Source organism: Bubalus kerabau, chromosome X (genome assembly GCF_029407905.1).
Source record: "Bubalus kerabau isolate K-KA32 ecotype Philippines breed swamp buffalo chromosome X, PCC_UOA_SB_1v2, whole genome shotgun sequence".
NCBI classification, from domain to species: Eukaryota; Metazoa; Chordata; class Mammalia; order Artiodactyla; family Bovidae; genus Bubalus; species Bubalus kerabau.
This window is the reverse complement of record NC_073647.1, coordinates 91,459,090-91,481,956: the sequence shown is the minus strand read 5'-3', so window position 1 is coordinate 91,481,956 and position 22,867 is coordinate 91,459,090. Positions and strand designations below refer to the sequence as shown.

The following is a 22,867-nucleotide window of genomic DNA, read 5'->3' as shown; positions in this document are numbered from 1 at the left end:
TCCAAATTCGCTGGCATATTGAGTGCAGCACATTCACAGCATCATCTTTTAGAATTTTAAATAGCTCAACTAGAATTCCATCACCTCCACTAGCTTTGTTTGTAGCGATGCTTCCTAAGGCCCACTTGACTTCACATTCCAGGATGTATGGCTCTAGGTGAGTGATCACATCATCATGATTGTCTGGGTGATGAAGATCTTTTTTCTATAGATCTTCAGTGTATTTTTGCCACCTTTTCTTAATATCTTCTGCTTCGGTTAGGTCCATATCATTTCTGTCCTTTATTGTGCCCATCTTTGCATGAAATGTTCCCCTGGTATCTCTAATTCTCTTGAAATGCTCTCTGTCTTTCCCATTCTATTGTTTTCCTCTATTTCTTTGCATTTGATCACTGAGGAAGGCTTTCTTATCTCTCCTTGTTATCCTTTGGAACTCTGCATTCAAATGGGTATATTTTCCTTTTCTCTTTTGCCTTTTGCTTCTGTTCTTTTCATAGCTATTTGTAAGGCCTCCTCAGACAATCATTTTGCCTTTTTTGCATTTCTTTTTTGGGGGATGGTCTTGATCACTGCCTCACGTACAATGTCATGAATCTCCGTCCATAGTTCTTCAGGGACTCCGTCTATCAGATCTAATCCCTTGAATCTATTTGTCATTTCCACTGTATAATTCTAAAGGATTTGATTTAGGTCATACCTGAATGGTCTAGTGGTTTTCCCTACTTTCTTCAATTTCAGTCTGAAGTTGGCAATAAGGAGTTGATGATCTAAGCCATAGTCAGCTCCCGGTCTTGTTTTTGCTGATTGGATAGAGCTTCTCCATCTTTGGCTAAAAAGAATATAATCAATCTGATTTCAATACTGACCATCTGGTAATGTCTGTAGAGTCTGAAGACTCTGGAGCGTATTCTCTTGTGTTGTCGGAATAGGGTGTTTGCTATGACCAGTGTGTTCTCTTGGCAAAACTCTATTAGACTTTGCCCTGCTTCATTCTGTACTCCAAGGCCAAATTTGCCTGTTAGTCCAGGTATCTCTTGACTTCCTACTTTTGCATCCCAGTCCCCTAAAATGAAAAGGACATCTTTTTTGGGTGTTAGTTCTGGAAGGTCTTGGAGGCCTTCATAGAACCATTCAACTTCTTCAGCATTACCTGTCAGGACACAGACTTGGATTACTGTGATATTGAATGATTTGCCTTGGAAATGAACAGAGATCATTCTGTCATTTTTGAGATTGCATCCAAGTACTGCATTTCGGACTCTTGTTGACTATGATGGCTACTCCATTCTTCTAAGGGATTCTTGCCCATAGTAGTAGATATAATAATCATCTGAGTTAAATTCACCCATTCCAATCCATTTTAGTTTGCTGATTCCTAAAATGGCAACGTTCACTCTTGCCATCTCCTGTTTGACGACTTCCAATTTGCCTTGTTTCATGGCATGGACCACAGTCTTGACTAACTCCACGAAACTATGAGCCATGCTGTGTAGGGCCACCCTAGACAGACGGGTCATGGTGGAGAGTTCTGACAAAACATGGTCCACCGGAGAAGGCAATGTCAAACCACTTCAGTATCCTTGCCTTGAGAAACCCATGAACAGTATGATAAGGCAAAAAGATAGGACACTGAAATATGAACTCCCCAGGTTGGTAGGTGCCCAATATACTGACACCACATAGCAGCATCTAAATCACCAAAACATGCTAAGTAAAAGAAGCTAAACACAAATGTTACATATTGTATGATTCCACTCATATGAATGACCAGAAGAGACAAATTCATAGGAACAAAAAGTTAGATCAGTGGTTTCCAGGGTTAGCAAACAGGGAAAATGAGGAATGACTGCTAACGGGTCTGGGGCTTCTTTCTGGGGGGAATGAAAATGTCTTACAGTAAGACAATAATGATGGTTGCAGAACTCTATGAATATACAAAAAACTACTGAAACTTTAAAAGGGTAACTTTTATGGTATATTAATTATGTCACAATATAGTTGTCTTGTTTCGTTTTTAAAGAAGTTAACTGCCTTACTCAGAGTCGCACTGATTAGCAGGGTTGCTAACATCAGTGTTCTTACTATAAAATATTTAATCTTGTTATTACAAAACTGAAATGACCCTTGTTAGCTATAAATCCAGACTGACACCAAATAATGGTTACCAGTATTTTGACAATGCTGCTGCTGCTAAGTCGCTTCAGTCATGTTCGACTCTGTGCGACCCCATAGACAGCAGCCCACCAGGCTCCCCTGTCCTTGGGATTCTCCAGGCAAGAACACTGGAGTGGGTTGCCATTTCCTTCTCCAATCCATGAAAGTGAAAAGTGAAAGTGAAGTTGCTCAGTCATGTCCGACTTCTAGCAACCCCATGGACTTGCAGCCCACCAGGTTCCTCCATCCATGGGATTTTCCAGGCAAGAGTACTGGAGTGGGGTGCCATTGCCTTCACCTATTTTGGCCATAAGTTAAGGTAAATTAAGTGTGCCAGCATCAAACTTCCCAATATGTGTTACACGTAACACAAAGCATGTTGGCAAAGATTTGAGATAAAATACCACATGGAGATTAGTCTTACCATTGAAATATTTTCATCCACTAGCACACGTAAGCCTTTCAATGACACCATGAAGTCAGAAGATGATCCCATAATACAGCTGGGCCAAATGATGATCTAGCAGAGAAGTAGCAGAGGCAACACTGTAAAAAAACCATCACCAAAGAACTTCAAAACCAGAAAAGTACCACATTTGACCATAGGTGGTGAAAAATCTTAGCAGGACCACATCTATATAACAGAGGGGTGCTCAGCCACCAACTAGCCACTTATTTTTAATAACAAGAAAACATGACAATTCTGTACCAATGTAAGGCAGTAAAAAAAATTTTTTTTTCCTTAATGGTAGAAAAAGTCTGTGCTGTGCTTAGTCCCTCAGTCATGTCCAACTCTCTTTGCGACCCCAAGGATTGTAACCTTCCATGCTCCTCTGTCCATGGGGATTCTCCAGACAAGAATACTAGAGTGGGTAGCATTCCATTCTCAAGGGAATCATTCCAACCCAGAGATCGAACCCAGGTCTCCCACACTGCAGGAGGATTTTTTACCATCTGAGCCACCACGGAAGCCCAAGAATACTGGAGTGGGTAGCCTATCCCTTCTCCAGGGGAACTTCCTGACCCAGGAGTTAAACTGGGGTCTCTTGAATCACAGGCAGATTCTTTACCAGCTAAGCTACCAGGGAAGCCCCCAGAAAAAGTCTAAGACCTACCAAATATATTTGAATTACCTTGGTGACTATGGTTTAGATTAATGCTGTTCAACAAATAACAACAGCAAGACAGAAATAATGACCATTCACCAATATAAAACTCAGGGATACATTTTTTTTATCATGATTAAACTAATATTGGCAGTATAACAAATCATAGGACTGTAGTTTCATAATATAGCAAGTAACAGGACCTCCAGAACCAATCAGTCCATGGTTGACAGATCCTAATACCAAATTATTTTGCTAGTTAACAAAGTTCCACACAGTAAACTGGAGGAGCAAATGAAGGCTAAATGGTTAATACTATTAGAATATGCCCAGTCTAAATAGCAACACTGAACTAAAAGTAAACCATGAAAAGTTCTGCATGTAAAGCAGTATAATATACTGAGCAACTCAGGTGACAACACTAAAGCATACCACCTAAACAAGTTTTGCCATTAAAGAAAAAGATTCTGGGGGCCGGTCCTAAGACGGCAGAGAAATAGGACAGGAAGACCACTTTAACCTCCACAAATTCATCAAAAGATCATTTGAATGCTGAGCAACTTCCATAAAACAACTTCTGAATGCTGGTGGAGGACACCAGGCACCCAGAAAGGCAGCCCATTCTCTTTGAAAGTAAGCAGGACAAAATATAAAGGACAAAAAGAGAGACAAAAGAGTTAGGGATGGAGAGCCGTCCCAGGGAGGGAGCCGTGAAGGAAGAGAAGTTTCCATACACCACTCTCTCACCAGCAGGTCTGTGGGGAGTTATGGAATCTCAGAGGGCAACGTAACTGGGAGGGGGGAAAAAAAGTCCACAGAATACATGCCTTAACTACAACTCCCAGTGGAGATAGCCCAGATGCTCACATCTGCCACAGCGAGTAGGGGGAGGTGGGGGGTGGGGTGGGGGGGAGGCACAGGTTGTATGCTTAGGGTAAGGACCAGGCCTGGATGTCCTGAGGACAATCTGAAGGAGCCAACATGAGATAGCAACCCAAACTGTGGGATAGCCAGAGAGAGAGAAAAAGAGAGAGAAAGAGGAAAAAAAAAAAGAGAGAGAAATTTCCCACAATTAGCCCTAACCTAAGTCATAGCCTGGCCAGCTCACAGAACAAAGGATTAAGCGAATACCAGAGGAAAGCTAGCTGGCTGTGGACTGGCCCATTGCCCTGCAGGAGGGAGAAAGGCAGGTGGATGACAGCCAGAGCTGGAAGGCGAGAGGCAATCTTGGCCCCAGAGATGGCATCCTCCAAACTGTGAGCAGGCTCCCATTTGCTAACCAAGTCTTCCTAGGATCCTGGACGGTTGACATATGCCAGGAGAGTCACAGCCTGAGATCAGCTGGGACCAGAAAGGTGATAAGAAGCACTGCACACCTGGGATAGTGCACTCACCAAGCACCTGGTGGCCTGAGCGCCTCAGACCTGGGAAGGGCACAAAATGCAGGCCCAACAGAGTCTGTGCCTTTGTGGAGTACTCGAGAACCTGAAACTGAGCAGCTTAGACCTGGGAAGTGCATGCAATCCAGGGCCCAATTGCATAGTTCCCCTTCAGAGAAACCTGGAGCCTGGGCAGTGTAGACTGGGAAAGCACAGGTGCCATGCTGCTGCTGCTGCTACTGCTGCTAAGTCGCTTCAGTCGTGTCCGACTCTGTGTGACCCCATAGACGGCAGCCCACCAGGCTCCACCGTCCCTGGGATTCTCCAGGCAAGAACACTGGAGTGGGTTGCCATTTCCTTCTCCCATGCATGAAAGTGAAAAGTGAAAGTGAAGTCGCTTAGTCGTATCCGACTCTTTGCGACCCCATGGACTGCAGCCAACCACGCTTCTCTGTCCATGGGATTTTACAGGCAAGAGTACTGGAGTGGGGTGCCATTGCCTTCTCCAATGGTGCCATGAGCTGGGGCAAACCCAGTGTGGTCCATATACTGTGAGCACTCCCCACACACACCAGTGATATTTGTTTGCAGTGTTCCTCCCTCCCCACAGCACGACTGAACAAGAGAGCCTAAGTAAACGACCACCTTCGCCCCCTTGTGTCAGGGCAGAAATTAGACACTGAAGAGACTTGGAAATTTTTAAATTTTTTTTTAAATTTTTTTATTTTTAAGTTTTTTATTACTTCTTTAATTTTCATTTTTATAACCTAATATTATCTTGCAAAAAAAGACCCTATTTTTAAACCAAATTTCACATATACATTTTATAATTTTTGTTATTGATTTGGTTTCGTATTTTTAATATTGTATTTTTGAGAGTCTAACCTCTACTCTAGATTTTTAATCTTTGCTTTTTGGTATTTGTTATCATTTTGTATCTTTAAGAATCTAATCTTCAGTACCCATTTTTACTTAGGGGTGTGATTACTGGCTTGACTGTTCTCTCCCCTTTTGACTCTCACTATTCTCCCCCAGGTTACCTCCATCTCCTCCCTCTGCCTTCTCTTCTCTACTTAACTCTGTGAATCTCTCCGGGTATTCTGGGCTGTGGAGAACACTTAGGGAACTGATTTCTGGCTAGACTGGTCTTTCCCCTTTTGATTGCCCCTCTTCTCCTCCTGGTCACCTCTATCTCCCTCCTCCACCTTCTCTTCTTCATGTAACTCTGTGAACCTCTCTGGGTGTCCCTCACTTTGGAGAATCTTTTCACTATTAACCTAGATGTTTTATCATCAGTGCTGTATAGATGGAGAAGTCCTGAGGCTACTGTAAGAATAAGACCGAAAGCCAGAGGCAGGAGGCTTAAATCCAAAACTTGAGAACACCAGAAAACGCCCAAATCCAGGGAACGTTAATTGACAAGAGTGGGTTCTTCACCAGCTGAGCCACCAGGGAAGCCCAAAAGCCTACATACCTACCCTGAAACCAAGCTCAACCCAAGACCCAACAGGTTCCAGAGCAAGACATACCATGCTAATTCTCCAGGAACACAGGAACATATAGCCCTGAGTATTAAAATACAGGCTGCCTAAAGTCAAACCAAACCCATAGACACCTCAAAACTCACTACTGGACACTTCATTACATTCCAGAGAGAAGAGATCCAGCTCCACCCACCAGAATACCAATGCAAGCTTCCCTAACCAGGAAACCTTGACAAGCCATTCGTCCAACCCCAGCCACAGGCAGGAACCTCCACAATAAAGAGGAACCACAAAGTTCCAGCATACAGAAAGGCCACCCCAAACACAGCAATCTAAACAAGATGAAAAGGCAGAGAAATATTCAGCAGGTAAATGAACATGATAAAAACCCACCAAACCAAACAAAAGAAGAGGAGACAGGGAGTCTACCTGAAAAAGAATTCAGAATAATGATAGTAAAGATGATCCAAAATCTTGAAAACAAAATGGAGTTACACATAAATAGTCGGGGGACAAGGATTGAGAAGATGCAAGAAATGTTTAACAAGGACCTAGACAAAATAAAAAAGGGTCAGTCAATAATGCATAATGCAATAACTCAGATCAAAAGCACTCTGGAGAGAACCAACATTAGAATAACTGAGGCAGAAGATAGGATAAATGAGGTGGAAGATAGAATGGTGGAAATGAATGAAGCAGAGAGGAAAAAAGAAAAAAGAATTAAAAGAAATGAGGACAACCTCAGAGATATCTGGGACAATGTCAAACGACCCAACATTCAAATCATAGGAGTCCCAGAAGAAGACAAAAAGAAAGACCATGAGAAAATACTTGAGGAGATAACAGTTGAAAACTTCCCTAAAATGAGGAAGGAAATAGCCACCCAAGTCCAAGAAACCCAGAGGGTCCCAAACAGGATAAACCCAAGGTGAAACACCCCAACACACATATTAATCAAATTAACAAAGATCAAACACAAAGAGCAACTATTAAGAACAGCAAGGGAAAAGAAACACACAAAGGGATTCCCATAAGGGTAACAGCTGATCTTTCAATGGAAACTCTTCAGGCTAGAAGGAAATGGCAGGACCTACTTGAAGTGATGAAAGAGAAAAAGCTACAACCCAGATTACTGTACCTAGCAAGGATCTCATTCAAATATGAGGGAGAAATAAAAAGATTTAGACAAGCAAAAGCTGAGAGAATTCACCACCACCAAACCAGCTCTTCAACAAATGCTAAAGGATCTTCTTTAGACAGGAAACACAGAAAACATGTATAAACTCAAACCCAACACAAAAAATGGCAACAGGATCATAGTTATCAATAATTACCCTAAATATAAATGGGTTGAATGCTCCCCAGAAGACAAAGACTGGCTGAATGGATACAAAAACAAGGCCCCTATATATTCTGTCTACAAGAGACCCACTTCAAACCAAGGGACACATACAGACTTAAAGTGAAGGCCTGGAAAAAGATATTTCATGCAAATGGAGACCAAAAGGAAGCAGGAGTAGCAATACTCATATCAGATAAAATAGACTTCGAAATAAAGGCTGTGAAAAGAGACAAAGAAGGGCACTACAAAATGATCAAAGAATCAATCCAAGAAGAAGATATAACAATTATAAAGATATATGCACCCAACATAAGAACACCTCAATATGTAAGGCAAATGCTAACATGTATGACAGGGGAAATTAACAGTAACACAGTAATAGTTGGAGACTTTAATACCTCACTCACACCTGTGGATAGATCAACTAAACAGAAAATTAGCAAGGAAACACAAACTTTAAATGATACAATGGACCAGTTAGACCTAATTGATATGTATAGGACATTCCAAACCAATGAATTTCACCTTTTTTCTCAAGTGCACATGGAACATTCTCCAGTACAGATCACATCCTGGGCCATAAGTCTAGCCTTGGTAAATTCAAAATAATTGAAAGCATTTCAAGCATCTTTTGTGATCACAATGCAGTAAGATTAGATGTCAACTACAGGAAAAAAACTATTAACAATACAAACATATAGAGGCTAAACAACATGCTTCTGAATAACCAACAAATCACAGAAGAAATCAAAAAAGAAATCAAAATATGCATAGAAATGAATGAAAGTGAAAACACGACAACCCAAAACCTATGGGATTCAGTAAAAGCAGTGCTAAGGGGAAGGTTCATAGCAATACAAGCCTACCTCAAGAAACAAGAGAAAAATCAAATAAATAATCTAACTTTACATCTCAAGCAAGAAAAAAGAAGAAATGAAGAAGAAAAAGAAGAAATGAAGAACCCCAGGGTTAGTACAAGGAAAGAAATCATAAAAACTGGGCATAAAAAAATGAAAAAGAAACAAAGGAGACTATAGCAAAAATCAACAAAACTAAATGCTGGTTCTTTGAGAAGATAAATAAAAGAGACAAACCATTAGCCAGACTCATCAAGAAAAAAAGGGAGAAGAATCAAATCAACAAAAAGAGAAATACAAATGGAGAAATCACAACAGACAACATAGAAATACAAAGGATCATAAGAGACAACTATCAGCAATTATACGCCAAGAAAATGGACAACTTGGAAGAAATGGATGAATTCTTACAAAAATACAACCTTCTAAAACTGAACCAGGAAGAAATAGAAAATTTTAACAGACCCATGACAAGCATAGAAATCAAATTGTAATAAAAAATCTTCCAAAAAACAAAAGCCCAGACCAGATAGCTTCACAGCTGAATTATACTAAAAATTTAGAGAAGAGCTAACACCTATCCACCTGACCTGCCTCTTGAGAAATTTGTATGCAGGTCAGGAAGCAACAGTTAGAACTGGACATGGACCAACAGACTGGTTCCAAATAGGAAAAGGAGAACGTCAAGGCTGTATATTGTCACCCTGCTTATTTAACTTATATGCAGAGTACATCATGAGAAACACTGGACTGGAAGAAACACAAGCTGGAATCAAGATTGCCGGGAGAAATATCAATAACCTCAGATATGCAGATGACACCACCCTTATGGCAGAAAGTGAAGAGGAACTAAAAAGCCTCTTGATGAAGGTGAAAGAGGAGAGTGAAAAAGTTGGCTTAAAACTCAACATTCAGAAAACGAAGATCATGGCATCTGGTCCCATCACTTCATGGGAAATAGATGGGGAAACAGTGGAAACAGTGTCAGACTTTATTTTTGGGGGCTCCAAAATCACTGCAGATGGTGACTGCAGCGATGTAATTAAAAGATGCTTACTCCTTGGAAGAAAAGTTATGACCAACCTAGATAGCATATTCAAAAGCAGAGACATTACTTTGCCAACAGAGGTCTGTCTAGTCAAGGCTAAGGTTTTTACAGTGGTCATCGATGTGAGAGTTGGACTGTGAAGAAAGCTGAGCGCCAAAGAATTGATGCTTTTGAACTGTGGTGTTGGAGAAGACTCTTGAGAGTCCCTTGGACTGCAAGGAGATCCAACCAGTCCATTCTGAAGGAGATCAGCCCTGGGATTTCTTTGGAAGGAATGATGCTAAAGCTGAAACTCCAGTACTTTGGCCACCTCATGCGAAGAATTGACTCATTGGAAAAGACTCTGATGCTGGGAGGGATTGGGGGCAGGAGAAGAAGGGGCCGACAGAGGATGAGATGGCTGGATGACATCACTGACTCAATGGACCTGAGTCTGAGTGAACTCTGGGACTTGGGTGATGGACAGGGAGGCCTGGCATGCTGCGATTCATGGGTTCGCAAAGAGCCGGACACGACTGAGTGACTGAACTGAACACCTGTCCTACTCAAACTCTTCCAGAAAATTGCAGAAGACGGTAAACTGCCAAACTCATCCTATATGGCCACCATCACCCTAATACCAAAACCTGACAAAGATGCCACCAAAAAAGAAAATAACAGGCCAGTATCACTGATGATCATATATACAAAAATCCTTAACAAAATTTTAGCAAACAGAATCCAACAATATATTAAAAAGATCATACATCATTACCAAGTGGGCTTTATCCCAGGCATGCAAGGATTCTTCAATATTCGCAAATCAATCAATGTGATACACCACATCAACAAATTGAAAGATAAAAACCATATGATTATCTCAATAGATGCAGAGAAAGCCTTTGACCAAATTCAACATCCATTTATGATAAAAACCCTCCAGAAAGCACGACAGAAGGAACATACCTTATGATAATAAAAGCTATATATGATAAACCCACAGCAAACATTATCCTCAATGGTGAAAAATTGAAAAGCATTTCCCCTAAAGTCAGGAACAAGACAAGGATTCCCACTCTTCCTACTGCTATTCAACATAGTTTTGGAAATTTTGGCCACAGCAATCAGAGCAGAAAAAGAAATAAAAGGAATCCAGATTGGAAAAGAAGTAATTCTCTCACTGTCTGCAGATGACATGATTCACTACATAGAAAACCCTAAAGGCTCTACCAGAAAATTACTAGAACTAAATCAATGAATACAGTAAAGTTGCAGGATATAAAATCAACACACAGAAATCCCTTGCATTCCTATACTAACAATGAGAAAATAGAAAGAGAAATTAAGGAAACAATTCCATTCACCACTGCAACAAAAAGAATAAAATACTTAGGACTAAATCAACCTAAAGAAATGAAAGGCCTATATATATAAAACTATAAAACACTGATAAAAGAAATCAAAGATGACACAAAGAGATGAAAAAATATACCATGTTCATGGATCGGAAGAATCCATATAGTGAAAATGAGTATACTACCCAAAGCAATCTATAGATTCAATGCAATCCATATCAAGCTACCAATGGTATCTTTCACAGAACTAGAACAAATAATTTCACAGTTTGTATGGAAATACAAAATAACCTCGAATAGCCAAAGTAATCTTGAGAAAGAAGAATGGAACTGGAGGAATCAACCTGCCTGGCTTCAGTCTATACTACAAGGCTACAGTCATTAAGACAGTATGGTACTGGCACAAAGAGAGAAATATAGATCAATGGAACAAAACAGAAAGCCCAGAGATAAATCCACGTACCTATGGACACCTTATCTTTGACAAAAGAAGCAAGAATATACAATGGAGAAAAGACAATCTCTTTAACAAGTGGTGCTGGGAAAATTGGTCAACCAGTGGTAAAGAATGAAACTAGAACACTTTCTAACACCATACACAAAAACAAACTCAAAATGGATTAAAGATCTAAGTGTAAGAGCAGAAACTATAAAACTCCTAGCGGAAAACATAGGCAAAACACTCTCTGACATAAATTGCAGCAGGATCCTCTATGACCTACCTCCCAGAGTAATGGAAATAAAAGCAAAAATAAACATATGGGACCTAATTAAAATTAAAAGCTTTTGCACAATGAAGGAAACTATAAACAAGGTGAAAAGACAGCCTTCAGAATGGGAGAAAATAGCAAATGAAGCAACGGACAAGGAATTAATCTCAAAATATACAGGCAGCTCCTGTAACTAATTCCAGAGAAATAAATGACCCAATCAAAAAATGGGCCAAAGAACTAAACAGACATTTCTCCAAAGAAAACATACAGATGGCTAACAAACACATGAAAAGATGCTCAATATCACTCATTATCAGAGAAATGCAAATTAAAACCACAATGAGGTACCATCTTACACCAGTCAGAATGGCTGCTATCCAAAAGTCTACAAGGAATAAATGCTGGAGAGGGTGCGGAAAAAAAGGAACCCTCTTACACTGTTGGTGGGAATGCAAACTAGTACAGCCACTATGGAGAACAGTGTGGAGATTCCTTAAAAAACTGGAAATAGAACTCCCATATGACCCAGCAATCCCAATGCTTGGGATATACACCGACGAAACCAGAATTGAAAGAGATACGTGCACCCCAATGTTCATCGCAGCACTGTTTACAAGAGCTAGCACATGGAAGCAACCAAGGAGTCCATCGGCAGACGAATGGATAAAAAGGCTGTGGTACTTATACACAATGGAATATTACTCAGGTATTAAAAAGAATGCATTTGAATCAGTTCTAATGAGGTGGATGAAACTGGAGCCTATTATATAGAGTGAAGTACGTCAGAAAGAAAAACACCAATACAGTATATTAACGCATATATATGGAGTTTAGAAAGATGGTAACGATGACCCTATATGTGAGACAGCAAGAGACACAGATGTAAAGAACAGTCTTTTGGACTCTGTGGGAGAAGGCAAGGGTGGGATGATTTGAGAGAACAGCATTGAAGAATGCATATTACCATATGGGAAACAGATCACCAGTCTAGGCTCAATGAATGAGACAGGGTGCTCAGGGCTGGTGCATTGGGATGACTCTAAGGGATGGGATGGGGAGGCAGGTGGGAGGGGGGTTTGGGATGGGGTACACATGTAAACCCATGGCTGATTCACGTGGGTGTATAGCAAAAACCACTACAATATTGTAAAGTAATTAGCCTTCAATTAAAATAAATAAATAAATTTTTAAATTAAAAAAAATTCTGAAAACAAATGATACACAGCTGAAAGTAGTTTAGCAAACAATAGTCGTTGCTAGATAATACCAGCTAAATTAAAACATTCATCACTGCATTATATATATGGATGCTAGATAATTTTTTAAAGTAATAATCTGGAAAACAGGGTATAACTAAATGTTAAATATAACATTAACACATATTATCCTTTTTGGAACTTATATCAGATTGTCTCAGGGCATATGCTTACTAGGGCAGTGTTATGTTTAACAAAAGTAAGCTGAAGTTACTGCAATAATAGAACAATAAAAGTATATTATAACAACACTTGGAAATTTTGGAATAGCACATTAAGTCTTTAACAATATACGCCTTTAGGAATTTTTTTCATATATGGAGTAATGTACTCCAGTGACGTCAACTGGTTTTAGGAGAAACACAGTCCTTAGTACCTGATGTAAAGACATCATCCATGTATTTTTATTTTGTTATTAAATTTTTAAAATTGCTAGTGACAAACCAGAGTAACAAAGCTAAAAGTAAGGATATTGAATTAAACCAATTGTATATCAGCACTACACTATACTGCACACAAACACTGATGTCATATTTTATAAGCCAGAACCTATAATTGAACAAAATTAAGAAATGAAACAAGCACCCTTGAAATTCCTCAAATGAATTTTTGGCTAACTGCATAGTCATTAGGTTACTGTACTCTCAATCAAAACCATACTTGTGATGTAAGCAAAAGAGTGATATGTTGTGGATTAATACAGTACTAGAGTCTTGCGGGGAGAGGGGACCTTTGTGTCCATAAGGCGACAACAAACTTTGAAATATTTCCCGACACAAAAACCTCCATAAATTCAGGAGCAAGACACCTAAAATTATAGGAAAACAGCCACTGTAACAAACACAAAACATACACTAATCTACTTTAAAAATGTCACATACCTCAGTGAATGTGGAGATAAAGTTAATGACTTTAGAATGAAATAAACAGCTTTAATCAACACAAAAATATTTTTGACTCTTTAGTACTATTAGATTGTGACGTTAATGGAAGTTACCATTAACAACTTCCATTTTTGGAAGAGAGTAAGAGACCAAGTTTCTGATGAGAGTGATAAACCTAACATATCTGAAAGGCATCATATTATGGGTAAATTGAGTAACAGAGTTTCCATTTCGTCTCCTCTTTGTCCATTAAACCATGTAAAATCTGAATTAACTTTTCTTGGAGTTATAGGAGTTAAAACCTCACTCCTATCATGTTATGGAGTATGTACAGTAATTGGCAAGACCACTACTTTACATATCTGATGATCAAAGTGATCCTCAAATAAGAAAATCACACTGTAGATAATATGCATGCCATATATAACCTACCACAGTTGAGAATCACAGTGCCCTCAAGAACCTTACAATATTATTGTTTTCTTACCATCAGTGGAGCATTACATTGAGAGTAATAATCCCTGAAAGGAAGTATGCAACCAATACCACCAATACAAGCTGTGGAAAATTAAGTACTGGTAAATTTCTACAATCACTGCTTCTTGTTCAAAGAAATACACAGCATTTAGAGGTATACTGTAAATTGTTGAATAAGACACTAAAGGGACCAGTAAACAGCCTTATTAATATCTTCAACAACCAGAAAACACAAACTTAACAAACTATTGGACCTTAAAACCCTGTTACTCCTTAAAATTACTTAAATGTCTAACAATAAAAGACACTCAACAACAATCCTAAAACATATCAGTGACTCAGAATGGAGGAACCATACTGTAATGTTACTGAAAAACTGGGGAGCATTTCTGGTCTGTAGTGATTTCACAAAGGGTGCTGACATGTAGACAAATGAGGTATGACATAAAAGCTATTATAGTGGTTATCTTGTGTCCACAAGATGGCGCCAAATTCCTACCAATCTCAATATTTGGTTTCATAACAGAGATACTAAACTGCACTGCTGATGACACTTACCGCCTACATTTATATGAACATCAAACCATCTACATTCCCAAAGGGCAATGATGCATGTACCAACTGAATACAAGTTTGGATTAGTTCCAACTTGTCTACAGTTGAGTTACAAATCTGGAAATGCCCATTACAACCTATGAAAATGTCACACTATTACGTAACTCAGATTTAACAGGCAGTGGAATTAATAATGAAACAAGGGCCATAAAATATTGGAGCCCAGAGAATGATGCATATATTTACAACTAAATTTACCTATGTAATTTGACTTGTCAAAGGTCCCTTCAGAACCAAACTTAGAATGCAAGCTCATCACCTGACAAATAGCAGTGTGGGTAAATTTAGTACAAAATATCATTTAACTCTGAGACAGTGCCAAACCTAATATTTAGAAATATGCCAGGATAAAAGTAGCTATCAATATGTTGGAGAAGGCAGTGTTGTAAAATAATTTGCAAATGATAATGGTAAAAAATCAAATATGTTTATGAAATGTTCAGCATAAAGGACCAACAGCATACATAATATGACTGCTTCTCCACCAAGTGCCTTTATTACTGACATGCTGATCTCCAACGCTGCAAGCAGTGCATTACTAGGAGTAATTTTCTTAAAATTCATCTAACAGCTTATAAAGGATAATACTATAAGGACAAACAAAATATACAAATCCATGGTAATGGGTCTTTTTGTCCAAAACACAGCACCAAATCTATCAAGACTTACAAAAGATATGATGGGTAGTTGCCAGATATTCAGACAAAAATGACTCCCTAAAAAAGCACACAGGCACCTAAGGATACCTAGCAAATTTTCCTGTTAAAAAAAACTTATTGTACTGGCACAGAATCAAGGGATCCTAATAAAGTGCAACTGCAAGAGACCCTGAGATGTTGACTTGTAATATCACCTCTACAGGGGCAAAGCAGAGAGAGTAGGCAACTGGGAAACTCCATACATTCATACTGTTAGGTATATTACAGGAGTAGCACTACTTAATGTAAAGGATAGCTATCTCTGCCATAAAGTGATAAGACCAAACTGCTCATAGAAAACTGATCCTAGTAATATCAAATGGCTACATTATTGCACTACAAATTCCAATTAGTGGTTCAATATTTCAAAGATGGGTGCCAAATCTGTGACTTTATTGAACAACTTGACTGTACTGCCTATTTGCACAAGATGGAAGTAGCCCAACCAGGTAAATTAACATTGCACCAAAAAACACTGACTGGCTTATTATACACATACTCGTGAATATATAGTTCCGAGAAATAAAGGACCTTAAAATACAATGAGTTTTTCAATAAGCATTAGAATTCTGCCAAAAATTTTACTAGGGCTAAACTTTGGAACATGGTGCTCTGCACCAGAGATTTGCAAAGGATGAGACTGTGCCATTACATTTGATTTTCTTGCTCATTTGTCCATAGAGAAATGAAAAGTGGAAATTTGTTACAATCATATGCATGGGAAGATTTGCTGAGTTTAGCTGCTAGTTGGGTGTTACATTACATCTAAAGAATCAATTAAACTAGAAAAATGGAGTAGCATCACGTCTAAGACATTTATCCTCCCTCAGGACAGCCAATTCCCCAGCAGTGGCTGTCTATAACACGGCAGTGTACAGGAGTTTACTTAGGAGATGGACAACTAGAAAAGCGGTTATGTGCTTCCAAAGAACCAAATATTTCAAAGACAATTTTTTTTTTAAACCAAGAAAGCCCATCCATACTACCAATGTAGGGAATTGTCCATATAACCTTAACTTAATGAAAATTAAAGTAACATGTATCTAGCCAGTAGAATGCTTAAAAGGAACAGCAATGGCTACTAATAGTATTAACAGAGATTATCTGGGAAAATACAACCCAGTCCATCCATGGATAGTTGAGAACCACAAAATTCAGACTCCTAGTTAGCTAAGACAAAAAGTGCTAGCACTATACAACAGCTTCTTGTCCACTTATAGGAAAACTGCCCTTAGATCCAACGGGTGGAGAATCTATTGCAAACGTGATTCACAAAGAGTAGGAGCACTATGGGTGACAAAATTATGTTAGTTTATTCTGGATAACAAGTTCATTGAAGACAGGCACTATTACTAACTAGGCATTAAAGAATTTCACCATCTAAAAGATTGTTACGTATGAGCAAAGCTATCATTAGGCAATTCTGGTTTCTTCTAAGTACTGGGGTGCATGATGGAAAGCATTTCACAATATGCTGAGAGGTTCTAGAAAAGGGCCTTTGTATGGATGGGGTCTAGGACAAACTATAATGAGACCTACGTTTCTAGTTCACACACTCTAGCACAATATAGAGGGAGCAGCAAAGGTGAACTAACCTTCACTTCCAATGATGTCACAGCATGGTACTCCTTCAAATCACTGAAAAAGCCAGGCATGGAAGTGTATTCATGGATCCCACCAATACTCCACGGATACAATAAAAAGTATTTATCTCCCCCTCCCCCTGCACCTTGTGGAAACCTGACCCTGTTCATAGTTCCCACATGTACAAAACCATATGCTTGTCACTTAAAAACTCCATTTTTGTGTATGTGTGCTAGAATCTGAAACTGATGATTCAGAAGCCGGTTTTATTCCCATCTATGCCAGTATGTCATTTTAAAAGCTTAAAATAAACCAAATCTTTCCTTTCTTGACTGCTTTTAGTATGTGGTTGATGGTTAGATGTGAACCAGGAAGTGCAAAGGAACCTTAAAAACTAAGCACAGAAAGCAACTCATCCAAAGGATGGGTAATTCAATACAGGGTAATAAAGGCAAAGTGCAGTGGACATTCTGGCAGTGATAAAAGATTACCTGTATCAATGTCTGTGGGCCTCACAAAACTCCATGGGCTAAGTACAACACAAACTAAAGGTATCAGGCTCATTCCTCCTCCCAACGAAAGCAAGAATAATCTTTGTTGCCTTCACTGCAAGCCTGTTCCAGATGATTCTTGAGGTCAATGCCCGCAACCATCCTTCTAGTTAAACCATCTCACTACATCCTGCTCTAGTCCTAACATAAGGTATGGGATTTCTTAAATCTTTTATTTTGGAGTCTCATCCAAGACTTCCTAACTGTAGAGTCCATGCTGAACTACTGCATTTAGTTAAACGTGCAGTGAGGACAGTGAGCTCCTGAGATGAACACCAAGAGTTCATCATAGCAGCATCTGTCTGGACAGCCTTCTGGCATTGGTAAGCAGAAGCCAGTGAAAAGTACAGTGAACTCAAAGACATCCCATCCCTAGGGACAGCTGGAATTTCACCAATACTATGATAGGAGACCCCTCAGGGGACCCAGAATCTTGTCTTGGGGAACAAATGTCAAATGTTGCTTCCTATTGTCCAGTAGGGGAATTCTCATCTTTAAAGAGTTCTGGCTTCCTTTATTAAGTGAACATTAGTTCCAGTAGCCTCTGAAACTTCTCAATAGGTTAACTTCTCTTAACCTTATCCTCAAGTGTAAAACATGGAAACTAAAAAGTGCTTAAAGTCAAGTTACTGAAGCAGATGGCCTACAACCTAATGTCTGTAGTTATGTATGTTGCTTAAGTATCCTGTACCTACCAGACAGGAAGATTCTTTGAGGCCTGTTGAAATCCACAAAAAAATCTTTAAGATCTTAACAGACTTGATTACCCATTGTAATCCCTCTCCCATTAACCCCCAAATTGAATAGTGGTAAGTACTAAGGAAACACTATTAGGACACAGGCTGGCACATCAATCCCACAGGAATGAGAAGCCAGGAAGAGTGGAGAGGATTCTCAGATGTAATAATGAAGGCATTTCAAGTTTGGAACTTTCTGTATAGAGATGATCATCCCTGAGGTCCTTTTTCAACATAGTGAAGAGCTTGGGAGTGAAACGGAGAAGAGGCAAAAGAATAATTTTTTTTTCAAAGTCACTGCTAATAACTATAGTGATTATAGTTCACTATAGTTCACTCACTCAATGAGTGAGTGAGTGAAAGTCGCTCAGACGTGTCCGACTCTTTGTGACCCCCATGGACTATACAGTCCATGGAATTCTCCAGGCCAGAATACTGGAGTGGGTAGCATTTCCCTTCTCCAGAGGACCTTTCCAACCTAGGAATCAAACCGGGGTCTCCTGCTTTGCAGGCAGATTCTTTACCAACTGAGCTATGAGCTATGAGGGAAGACTATTCAATTAGTATTAGTTTCAGTTCAGTCGCTCAGTCGTGTCTGACTCTTTGCGACCCCATGAATCGCAGCACGCCAGGCCTCCCTGTCCATCACCAACTCCCGGCGTTCACTCAGACTCATGTCCATCGAGTCAGTGATGCCATCCAGCCATCTCATCCTCTATCGTCCCCTTTTCCTCCTGCCCTCAATCCCTCCCAGCATCAGAGTCTTTTCCAATGAGTCAACTCTTCACATGAGGTGGCCAAAGTACCGATAGGGCTGTATAATAGAGCTGGGGTGATCCCCCACTAAGGTGACAAAAACCTGTATCCCCTGATTTCTACAAGATATGCATCCTTCCCTCCATGCTGCCCCAAATACTTCCTCTGCTGCTCATCAGCTTGATATCACATTCCCATTCCACAGGAAACCACCCCTTCCCTACTGCTTTGGTGGCCTAAAATGGCAGCCACAAGCAGTCCCTCTCCTAGCACTTGAACTCACTCAGAGTGTACACAATCACTGGCTCCCAAAACACACATAACCAGGACGGGCATTAAGGGGGCAGTGGTGAGGCTGAGCCCTGCCAAGAAGATGAGATGATATGAAGATCATATGATGAGATCTTCATATGAGATCACTACTGAGATCACGTGATGATGTCAGACTGATGACTGATTTCTTCAAAGCACTATGCAGTTTTCTTTGAAACTGATTCCAGATAGATCTTCCATCCCTCCCCTTCTTCCCTCAAACCCTTATTCCTAGCTATCTCCCTTACCTGAACATGAAAAGTGAAAGTGAAGTAGCTCAGTCGTGTTCGGCTCTTTGCGACCCCGTGGACTGTAGTCCGCCAGGCTCCTCCATCCATGGGATTCTCCAGGCAAGAGTACTGGAGTGGGTTGCTATGTCCTTCTCCAGGGGATCTTCCCAACCCAGGGATTGAACCCAGGTCTCCCGCATTGCAGGCAGACGCTTTACCATATGAGCCATCAACTCTCAAATACAATACCTAATAGCATCAAACTATACGACAGGAAATACTGACTACCCCACAGCTATTCCTTATCTTCCTCTTAATTGTTTCTTAATAGATGAAAAGCCAAGACTCCAAAATCCCTGAAACGTCAAAAGCAAAAGTACTAAAAGAGCTCATACAGTTTGCCTGAGTTTTCAATCTAGCTTAGGGCAGGCCAGACAAGCCACCCACAGCCAACCCTTAGATCTCAGTGTTCACACATAGAAACTGATAGGGCCTAATCAGGCAATTAGTCTATTCAACTTTATAGAATATGGATTTGTATTTCTTCTCTTAACCATACATCCCTTATCTTGAGGCTCGAGAGTGGCACCATCCACCCCAAAATAGCTCTGGTGTTAACAGCCCCAAAGAAAAATTCTCCAAGCCAGGCTTCAACAGTACATGAGCCGAGAACTTCCAGATATTCAAGCTGGATTTAGAAAAGGCAGAGGAACCAGAGATCAAATTGCCAACATCCACTGGATCATAGAAAAAGCAACAGAATTCCAGAAAAACATCTACTTCTGCTTTATTGACTATACCAAAGCCTTTGACCATGTGGATCACAGCAAATTATGGAAAATTCTTAAAGAGATGGGAATACCAGACCACCTTACCTGCCTCCTGAGAAATCTGTATGCAAGTCAGGAAGCAACAGTTAGAACTGTAATGGAACAACAGATTAGTTCCAAATTGGGAAAGGAGTACCTCAAGGTACTGTCACCCTGTTGATTTAACTTATATGCAGAGTACATCATGCAAAATCCTGGGCTGGATGAAGCACAAACTGGAATCAAGTTGCTGGAAGAAATACCAATAACCACAGATACACAGATGACACCACCCTTATGGCAGAAAGTGAAGAGGAACTAAAGAGCCTCTTCATGAAGGTTAAAGAGGATAGTGAAAAAGCTGGCTTAAAACTCAACATTCAAAAAACTAAGATCCAATCCTATCACTTCATGGGCAAACAGACGGGGAAACAATGGAAACACTGACAGACTTTATCTTCTTGGGCTCCAAAATCACTGCAGATGGTGACTGCAGCTATGAAATTAAAAGACGCTTGCTCCTTGGAAGAAAAGCAAAGACAAACCTAGACAGCATATTAAAAAGCAGAGACATCAATTCGCCAACAAAGGTTCATATAGTCAAAGCTATGGTTTTTCCAGTAGTCATGTATGGATGTGAGAGTTGGACCATAAAAAAGGCTAAGCACTGAAGAATTGATGCTTTTGAACTGTGGTGTTGGAGAAGACTCTTGAGAGTCCCTGGGACAGCAAGGAAATCAAACTGGTCAATCCTGAAGGAAATCAACACTGAATATTCATTGGAAGGCCTGATGCTGAAGCAGAAATTCCAATACTTTGGACACCTGATGCAAAGAGCCAACCCTGATGCTGGGAAAGATTGAAGGCCAGAGGAGAAGGGGACCACAGAAGACAAGATGGTTGGATGGCATCACCAACTCAACGGACCTGAGTTTGAGCAAGCTCCAGGAGATGGTCAAGGACAGGGAAGCCTGGCATGCTGCAGTCCATGGGGTTACAAAGAATCGGACATGACTGAATGACTGAATAACAACAAGAACTGGAAGTCCAGTCGTTAGGACTCTGTGCTTTCACTGCCAAGGACCTGAGTTGGATCCCTGGGTGGGGCATTAAAATGGACTTCCCTGGTGGCTCAGATGGTAAAGCGTGTGCCTGCAATGCAGGAGAGCTGGGTTCAATCCCTTGGCCGGGAAGATCTCCTGGAGAAGGAAATGGCAACCCACTCCAGTATTCTTGTTTGGGAAATCCCATGGACGGAGGAGCCTGGTAGGCTACAGTCCATGGGGTCACAAAGAGTCAGATACGACTGAGTGACTTCACTTTCACTTTTACTTGGGGCATTAATATCCTACAAGCCATGCTGAGTGGCCAAAGGAAAAAAAAATGCAGAATATGCCCTATTTAAAAAATAAATAAAGGATTTCTTCAGATTCCTCCATTTCCTGGTGGCCTCCTAGTTACCACACCAGAGGCTCAGCCATTCACCAGTTCCTTTGGCTGGTTTCCAGTAAAATTCTTACCTCCCTTACTGCCTATGATCCTCTGCAGCCTTGAAAATTATGATCCCCTCATTGGATCTATCATTTGTGCTCCTTGTAACAAAAACTTTACAAAAATAGAGATAAAATATAAAAATGTATAATAAATCTGGTCTTTAAACCCTGTTCGAAGCACAGATCTCCCAAAAAGCCTGAGTGATGGAATGTTCTTTTGTTATTCATAAGAAGTCCCTTTTGAGCACACCTGAATTTATGCTAACAAAGTGACTCAAAATGGGCTCTTAGTTTCCAGAGAGAGGGAAGTGCCATGCCAGGAAAACTAAGCGTACTAGTAGATTGTTGGAACTTTCAGCCCTATCCTCTAAGACCTGCAGAGAGAGCAAAGGGGTTGGAGGCTGAACTAAGTGGCCAATAAGACCGAAATAAAACTCTAGAAACCCAGAGCTCAAGGAGCTCCCTTGTTGGTGAACACTTTGATGTGCCAAGAAGGTGACATATCCTGAGCCCAAGGGGCGAGGGCATGGAAACTCCAAGACTCTGTCCTATGTATCTTTTTCACTTGGTTGCTCCTGAGTTGTATCCTTTATAATAAGACTGTAAATATAATTATAGTACTTTCAGGGAGTTCTGGAAATTATTCTCCCAAATTAACAAACCCAAGATGGTCACAGGAATCCCTAGATTTAGCTCACTAGTCAGAAGGTTAGGTTGCCCTAAGAATTATTAAAGGGAATGCGGTCTTCACAAACACTTTTCGGATCAGGTGTTAATTTGAGGTAGTTAGCATCAGAATTTAATTAAAGCCAGGTGGTGTCAGAGAGTCAGCAAGCTAGTGTCAGAACAGTATCAACCTCTCACTGTCAACCTACCAACTAACTTAATTACTGACTTTTTCCAACATAGTATGTTTTCATTAAGAAAAAAAAAATCAAAGAAACCAAACACCCCAGAAGAAATAATAATTACTTATGTACACCCGTCTCAAAAGATAACTAATATACACAATATTTGAAAGCAAGTATCCTCCAACTGAAAAATAAAT

The 22,867-nt window shown here is 40.1% G+C and overlaps 1 long non-coding RNA gene across 12 annotated transcripts in view; it reads right to left on the bottom strand.

Annotated features, from left to right (window-relative positions):
- LOC129638515 (uncharacterized) overlaps positions 1 to 22,867 on the bottom strand; it is a 73,161-nt gene that overhangs the window by 16,682 nt on the left and 33,612 nt on the right. For 10 of the 12 annotated variants that reach the window (XR_008707875.1, XR_008707873.1, XR_008707876.1 and 7 more), the window contains exon 6: positions 2,579 to 2,700. The exons of 1 other annotated variant lie outside the window; for it this stretch is intronic. This is a non-coding gene — a long non-coding RNA (uncharacterized LOC129638515). The remainder of the gene's footprint in view (positions 1 to 2,578; positions 2,701 to 22,867) is intronic. One more of the 12 variants, XR_008707872.1, reaches the window with a different exon arrangement.